At 41.6% G+C, this 8,186-nt stretch overlaps 1 pseudogene; it reads left to right on the forward strand.

The window, feature by feature from the left end:
• The first annotated feature begins 576 nt into the window (after positions 1-576).
• On the forward strand, positions 577-705 carry LOC144224316 (U4 spliceosomal RNA; annotated as a pseudogene).
• The last annotated feature ends 7,481 nt before the right edge of the window (positions 706-8,186 follow it).

The raw sequence follows: 8,186 nt of genomic DNA on the forward strand, positions 1-8,186 counted from the left end.
TGTATTATTTTATCTTCACTTAAAGATGAGGAAGCTGGGATTTACAGAAGTTTAGTAACCAAAGATATCATTAAATGTTTTCGTTTAAATTTATATTCCTATAAGGTAGGTAGTTATATGTGGATGCATTAGCACTTATTTTTGTAATCATTCATTTATTTACTTATTCATTCAGCAATATATACATATTTTTTTTCCTGAATATTTGCCTTTTTTTTCCCTTCTGTGCTCAGTACCAGGTTAATCAATGCATACAAATGAAATGTAACACGGATTTAAATTGAAGAATTATTTCACATTTTAGCGTGCTTTAAGGTGGGGCTGGGAACAGTATGGCATCTGATGATTTCCTTGACACTGTTCTTTTTGCCAAGACTACAGTGGAGATGTTGAATTATTAGGGAAAAAACTGACTGAACTGAAGTCCTTGGATAAATGTCCTTGGATAAAAGTCCAAAGCAGAAGTTACAGTCAAATTAACCTGTTCTGTCAAGAGTGGCTAACTGATAATTTGAGCATTAACTGGATGAAAGATTCAGATGGACTGAAAACTAGCCAGAATACCTTCCCCTCCCAAGCTTTGCACACTGGCAGTATCGTAGCCAATGAGGTTTATCCGAGGCGCGATTATTGCTAACAGAATACCTTCCCCTCCCAAAGATTTGATTTAGATTCTGACTCGGGTATTTAGCACTGACTCATCAAATGAGCGCTAGAGAAAGTTCTCTTGAAATAAGTAAAAGCGTATTAAGAAAGGCTTCAGAAGCTTGGAGATCATGATCTGGCATGTGTTGGAGTCTAACCTAGATCCACATTCAAAACTGACTCATCTCTTTACCTTTTAAATATCAGGAAGGGTGAGGACCTCCAGGGGTTTGGATAAATTCGGAGAATCATTTTTCCAGAACTGGAAATCCTATCACTGAAGTAGTTTGCATCTGGTTATCTCTGATTTAAAAAGTAGGCATGAGGGGCACCTGGGTGGCTCGGTCAGTTAAGTGTCCAACTCTTGGCTGCAGCTCAGGTCATGATCTCACGGTTCCTGAGTTTGAGCCCTATGTCCGGCTCTGCACTGACGGTACAGATCCTGCTTGGGATTCTCTCTTCCTCTCTCTGTGTTCCTCCCCTGCTCTGTCGCTCCCAAAATAAATTAATTACTTAAAAAATAAAAAAAAAGCAGGCATGAAAATGGAATGGCCCAGTGTCTGTAATCTGTAACAGGTGAGATGCGGTAACAGAAGAGACTCCTTCACCAACATGACACAATGACATCAGAGGACCCTTGAGACCATGTCCCAGTAGTTACAGAGCCCACTCTGCCACCAGGTCCACGGGGGGACTAATCCTGTGTCCCTGGCTTTCTTACAGCATCTCAATGCCCTCTGAATTATGCACAGTGCCCCTGTCTTGTTTGAACATTACATTTCCTTTAGGAACTAGAGCCTGTTTACTACGTAACTTATACTTGGCTTTTCATATTCAATAACTGCCTAGGGATTCCTTCCTAAGCCCATGACAACGCCGTAAGCAGGCCTGCAGTCTCAGTGTGATACCACATGTGAAGCGTTAGCCCACATTTTAATAGGACAGTCCGTTCTGCTCACCTTCTCTTTTGAGGGAGACTCTGACTTGGGAAGGCAGCTCACCAGCGCTGCATGGTTTTGCTCACGTCATGTGGTATGGTTTGTTTCCAGCCCACAGAGATGCCACATGCCACAAACCGAACACCCCATCGTGGCTTCCATCCTGCTTGACCTACTGCTGGCACCTCTGGTTTACTTCTCAGTAGCAAGGGGCCCGCCCCCAATCCAGGTCACACCACCAAGTTTGGCTCAAACTTCTCTGGTGACTACCTCATAGTCTTCCTTCCTACTCCCAGGCCCACATAACCTATTTATTCTCTTTTATACGGAAACATTCCTGTCAAGGGCACAAGAGGCCTAGTTTATCCCTGGGGCACATGAATTACACTAACAACTCAGAAATACACTGGGGATTTGAGTGGGTATCCAGAGGGAATCCAGTGTTTTCCCAGGGACCTTAGAATGGCCCACTACTCATCTCTCCATCTTAATGTCCCAATATTTTTTCCTTGGCTGACATTCAACAGACATACTAGCTTCTTTCTGGTTCTTCCTGGAATGGACCAAACTGATGCCTGCCTCAGGGCCTTTGCCCTTGCTGACATGCTTTGTGGGGAGTCTCTCACTTGAGGCACTACAACGCTGAATTCTTCTCTTTTTCGGACCCATTTAAGAGTCCCCTCTTCAGAACAATCTTCTGAATATAGCAACCCCATGTGTCATGATTCCATTGTAAATTTTTTTTTCACTATATATTTTATCAATATTCAAAATTATGTTTTTTAGTTATTTTACTTATTTTATGTGCTTATATCATGTTGCTCAAAACTAGAAGGAAATTCTGGAAGAACAGGAATTTGTGTTGTTCACAACTACGTCCTCTTCTTCTGGATTCATGACAGGAAAGCAAAAAAAATGTGTTGAGTGATTAGATGAATATTATTTTTAGGCATAAAATTCCAAAAACAGCGTAGTTTTTCATGTATTTAAATTATATCTATGTAAAGTGTAGAAGCTGTATCACACTCGTCAGAGCATGTTGGAGAATGGTCATTCAGATGTTTACACAAGAAGTGCTCTCCAAAGTCTAGAAGTCAGGAACTACTTTCAACTGTTAGTGTTCCAGTATATATAAAAATTTAGCAATGGAGGGGCCCCTGGGTGGTTCAGTCGGTTAAGCAGATGACTTTGGCTCAGGTCATGGTATCATGGTTTGTGAGTGTGAGCCCCACATTGGGCTCTGTGCTGACAGCTTAGAGCCTGGAGCCTGCTTCGGATTCTGTGTCTCCCTCTCTCTCTGCCCCTCCCCTACTTGTGCTCTGTCTCTTTCTGTCTCTCTCTGAATAAACATTATTATTATTTTTTTAATTTAGTAGTTGAGGGGCACCTGGGTGGCTTAAGCATCCAACTCTTGATTTCAGCTCACGTCATGATCTCACAGCTCATGAGATCAAGTCCCATACTGGGCTCTGTAAACACAAAATGTTTACAGTGACATGATTTGGAAATAATGTCCAAAGTTTACATTTAAGATTTGTTCTTAAAGTGGGCTCAGGATCAAATAGCCTTCCTGGATTTCCTTGTTATGATGATAGTAAAACCCAATGTGCGGGGCATTATAGAAATGAATAATTTGCAGGAACTTGACTTTACTAAAGAAGGGAATCAAGATATCTTCTCTCAATAATAGTAAAACCGTGCCATAAATCAGAGATACCCAAAGACAGATTTGCATCAGGAAGAATGAATTTCCAGGCTTCTGAGGCATTTGAACCAAATTCGACAGCTCTGTGTTATGGATGTAATGGTAGGAATAGAAGCAGGGAAGAGTGCTTGACTAGGATGACTTTTAAATTTACTTTCTGGAGGGAGAGCGTATGAATCTAAAATTAGCTTACCTCTTGAACAAATGTCAAATTTACCACATAATTTTTAGCACTTTACCATTTGCTTAATGTCAAACTTTCTACATATATGACCCCTTGCTTCTATTAGTGGGTTCATTTCAAATTTTGCGTTTGCTATTTCTGAGACTAGCACTTCTGGGTTTTCATTACTTAATACTTTTAAAAGTAGCATCTTTCAGGTTTAGGGTTTATCTCCATGGGAACATTTTGCACATTGTCAAATGCTCTAGTTTGGTTTCCTCTCTTAACAATATCCAGAAATTTTGGATTTTTTAATTTAAAAAATTTTTTAAATTATTTTTAAAAATAGTTTATTGTCAAGTTGGTTTCCATATAACACCCAGTGCTCATCCCCACAAGTGCCCTCCTCCTTGCCCATCTCCCCCCTCCCCCCCTCCATACCCCTCAGTCCTCAGTTTGTTCTCAGCATTCAAGAGTCTCTCATGGTTTGCTTCCCTCCCTCTCCCCCGCTACTTCCCCCCATCTTCTCCCCCACGGTCCTCCGCTAAGTTCCTCCTAATCCTCCTATACGTGCAAACATATGGTAGCTGTCCTTCTCTGCCTGACTTATTTAGCTCAGCATTACACCCTCAAGTTCCATCCATGTTGCTACACATGGCCAGGTTTCATTCTTTCTCATTGCCATGTAGTATTCCATTGTATAGATAAACCACATCTTCTTGATACATTCATATTTCATTTTTTAGAGCAGCTTAAGGTTCACATCAAATCTGAAGACAAGGTACAGATGTCTCCTGGATGCTTCCTGCTCCCTGTTATCAGCCCCCCCACGAGAGGTCACTTTGTTCCAGCTGATGGACCTACATGGACATGTCCTAATCAGCCAAAGTCCATCATGCGTACCCAAGTTCATTTGATGCTGTGCATACTAGGGGCTTGGGCATAGAGAACATTATATATTACACGTTATACAGGATCCTGTATACTGAGATGTATTCATCAGCTGTCATGCAGGGGGGCTTCGATGCTCTATGGGTCCTCTGTGCTCTGACTGTTCATCCCTCCCTCCTCCTCAATCCCTGGAGGCCCCTGATCTTTTTACCATCTCTGCAGTTTTGTCTTTTTCCAGAACATCATATGGTAAGATTCTCACTGACTGTAGTCTTTCAAATGAGCATCTTTCCTTAGCAAGATTAATTTGTTTCCTCCATATCTTTTCATCGGTTTATAGCTCATTTCCTTTTGGGGCTGATTAGAACACCATTGTCTGGATGCACCGGCTTATTCGCCCATCCACCCACTGAAGGATATCTTGATTGCTCCCAAGTTCCAAGTTTTGGCAAGCAGAGGAAGATAGAGCCTTTACCAAGGAACTACATCATAAAAAGGAACCAGAGCAAGTGGCATAGTTCATTTTGAAAGTTGTTAAGATCAAAGTGGAAAGCAGAATTCTAAACATAAAAATGGAACATGGCACTTTAAAGTTTTATTGTTGTTGGTATTCAAAGGGAGAAATTCGTGGCTGAAAGTACCAGCCAAATTATGTGCTTATCTTTATTTTCTGAAATAAAATGTTTGGGATGGCAGAGAAGGGAATTAAATAATCTCATTTTCTCTCCTGAAAGGAGAAATGACTGGCAAACCCCTGATTACTTTTTAGTTCGCACTTTAAGGCATAAAGTTTCTCCTTTCAGAACTTTATTCCACTTGACTTCTCATTCTCTTTATGGCCACGTCCACATTTCCCCCTAGAGTATGCTTTATTGGTGATATTTCACTGCCGCTTCCAGTTTCTGGTTCCATATATCTACATCTGGAGATGGGATCCGTGCCATTATGTCGAGAAGAATTTCTAGCTAGACTTGCACCCTGCATTTTATTTATTTTATTTATTTTTTTAAAATTTTTTGCATTGAGTTGAACCACACTTTATTTCCAATCTAGCAGCTCTTGGGTATAAATGCGTATTTTTCCACCATGACAAATAGCAGCAGCCACTTAGGGGACAAGCTGGTAGCATATTCTGGGTAAAGGAGAAGATGTTCCTCTCCCCACAAAAGGCTGCTTCCTTCAGAAGATGGGCGGTGGGTTGCCTTGAGCTTTAAGTTGATTTCATCATAATGAGATCTGACCCCTTCCTCTCAATATTATGCCAACTACTGGAACAAAGATCTCCAACTGTTTTGTGAGCACCATGGGGCATTGGCGCAGGGGCTTGGGGTCAGAATCCCCACCATCACTTATTAGCTCTGTCTTGAAGCAAGTTATGAAATTGCTCTGTGTTGATACATTCTTTTTCCCATAGAATGGAATTAATAATAGCACCTGCTGCATAGGAAGGGAGTTAAGACATATTTCTTGGTGCATACACATTCAGTAAAGGTTAGCGGTCATTGTCATCTTGAAGAAGGTCCTTTTGTATTTCACCCACCTGCACAAGAACATCACTTTCCTAGGAGTGGCACCTGGCTCTGTGAAGCCCTGTCAGCGGTGACAGTTCATGCATCTCATTTCACCTGATTCCTGTGAGTGGCCCTTGGGCTTTAGCCGGCAGGTGTCTCACTGCCCTCCATTCATCAGGAAGCCCTGCTTTTCAGAACGCCTTTCTTCTTGATTTCCCACTTCCCCCAGCCTCTGCCCTTGGGACACCCTTAAACGGAACTCGGTTCTCAAGAAGAATCTCCTGAATCCAGGAAATTATTCAGGCCCTCTCACTCTCTGAACTGCATCTATTTATGCAGAATGGGATACACATATTAATATGTATTAATCCTCTTTTCTTCTATTTATGTTCTCAAAATAAATTTTCATGTCATTGAGAGAAATTCTTTCATAACCTCCCATTCAACTGAAGAGCCTTTTCCTGACGTTAAAAACACGGAGAGTGCACAGGGATGACTAACAGAGTCTTCCTCTAAACTAAGCATTGCATGTACAGAATTATATCCACTTTTTAGAGATCACGAAAGATTTTAGAAACTGCAGGGTTCTCCTATAACATCCCTAAATGTCTTCTTCTAGTAACCATGCACATAAGTCACTGAACTTGAAGTTCACAAGATTATTATTATAAGTTTGGTCTTGCAGGTCAGGTGAAAAGCCTCAGGGAGTACATCTGTCTCAACTATAGGCTGGTTTGTGCTACTGTCTTATCCCCTAGGCAAGAGAAAGACTTGGTTTGTCCCTCCACCAAGTCTACTTTTTGTTCCCATCCATTAATTTCCACCTTAAAAATAAGTGGACACCAAGTCAGAAATTACCATGACTAAAACATGGTCCTGGTGAACTGTTTTTATTGTGACTGGTACATTCCATGGGGTGCTGGTAAATATTAATGTTATTACAGGAAAGCACTATGATAAAAATCACCCTCTTGGTGCATCCTGAATGGCTTTCCAGGTCCAACCTGATTCCCCTGATGTGATGTCTCATCCCAGTTGAAAACAGAGGAGCACCCAATCTCCAGTGTAGCCCTAAAATTGTGAGGCTCGTCCTTTGGGCATTTATAAGAGCACTGGAGGCTAAAGAGGCTAGATTATTTGTATTTACCAGTCCAGCCCCAGAAAACAGGGGAAGCTGTTATGACAAAAGGTGGTCAGCTCGACTTTATTAATTTAATGTACATAAAATTAGAGCAGTTACAGAACATGTTACGATTTACTGACCTGCTCATCATAAAGTCAGACATTAAACATTACTGATAGAACTAAGCATGTTACCGCACTTGGATTTGGTGGCTTTGAAACTTCTCAGTGAAACACAGAAGGAAGTGTTTGAGTTTGAATAGATGCCATTTAAAAACACATACTGGTGACTACCTATGGCTAGCAAGTATGGGATAAGATAACTGAGAAACAAGGTGGGATGGCCTGCAAAGAAGCAGTCTGGGAGAGAGATTAAAGAGAGTAGTCTAGGAGAGAGTTAAAAGACAATACTATAGAGGAGAAAAGGGTTCCAATAATGATTAAAATGTGATGCTTTGAAAGCCTAGAAGACACACATTTAGCCCAGTTTCAGAAATACAGTTTTTGACGGCTGCAGAAAGAATTTGCTCTGTTAACGGGAGGCAATCTCTTGCCACTTCTACTACTGATTCTGTGCCCTAATTCATCATTTCTCAATGGCGATGAGAACTAAGCCGAAAGATTGCTAGATGATGTTGAATTATTTCTTCATGACAGAGGGACAAGGGCCAGCCCCACCTCCCACACTTCTGTTGCCATGGTTTCCAAATTAAATGCTTCCCTGATCAGAGCAGCAGCGACCCTGTTCTATTCATCATCATTCTGCCATACCAGCCACACTGCCTGTCTCAGATCTTGGATCCCTCTTGCTCCTGACAGCAGATGAACGGAACGTAAGTGATTAGAAAACACCACCTGCTCAGAGTTTAATACAAAGGAAACAAGGTGTCTGTGCTATTTGGAATAGAAATTCATTAGTGTAGGCTCAGCATGTCACTTAGTGTTGCCGGCTATGAAAGGTGTAAGTTCTGGGTGCATGCGGCGAAATACCATGTGACAGATACCCATCTGCTCTTTGGACATCTCCCTCTGAAGACCATCAAGGATGCAGTGTGACTGATGAGGCCACTGGAGGCTTCCCTGCATAGCTCAATACTCACCGTGAGAGTGTGAAAATAACAGTGGTTGTTCTCAAAGTTACAATTTATCAATAAAACGCATCAGAGGGCCCCTAAAAGGGGCCAGCCAAATGGTTCAGTTCTGACCGACAG

The sequence above is a fragment of the Crocuta crocuta genome, unplaced genomic scaffold (genome assembly GCF_008692635.1).
Source record: "Crocuta crocuta isolate KB4526 unplaced genomic scaffold, BGI_CrCroc_1.0 scaffold2, whole genome shotgun sequence".
Lineage (NCBI taxonomy): Eukaryota > Metazoa > Chordata > Mammalia > Carnivora > Hyaenidae > Crocuta > Crocuta crocuta.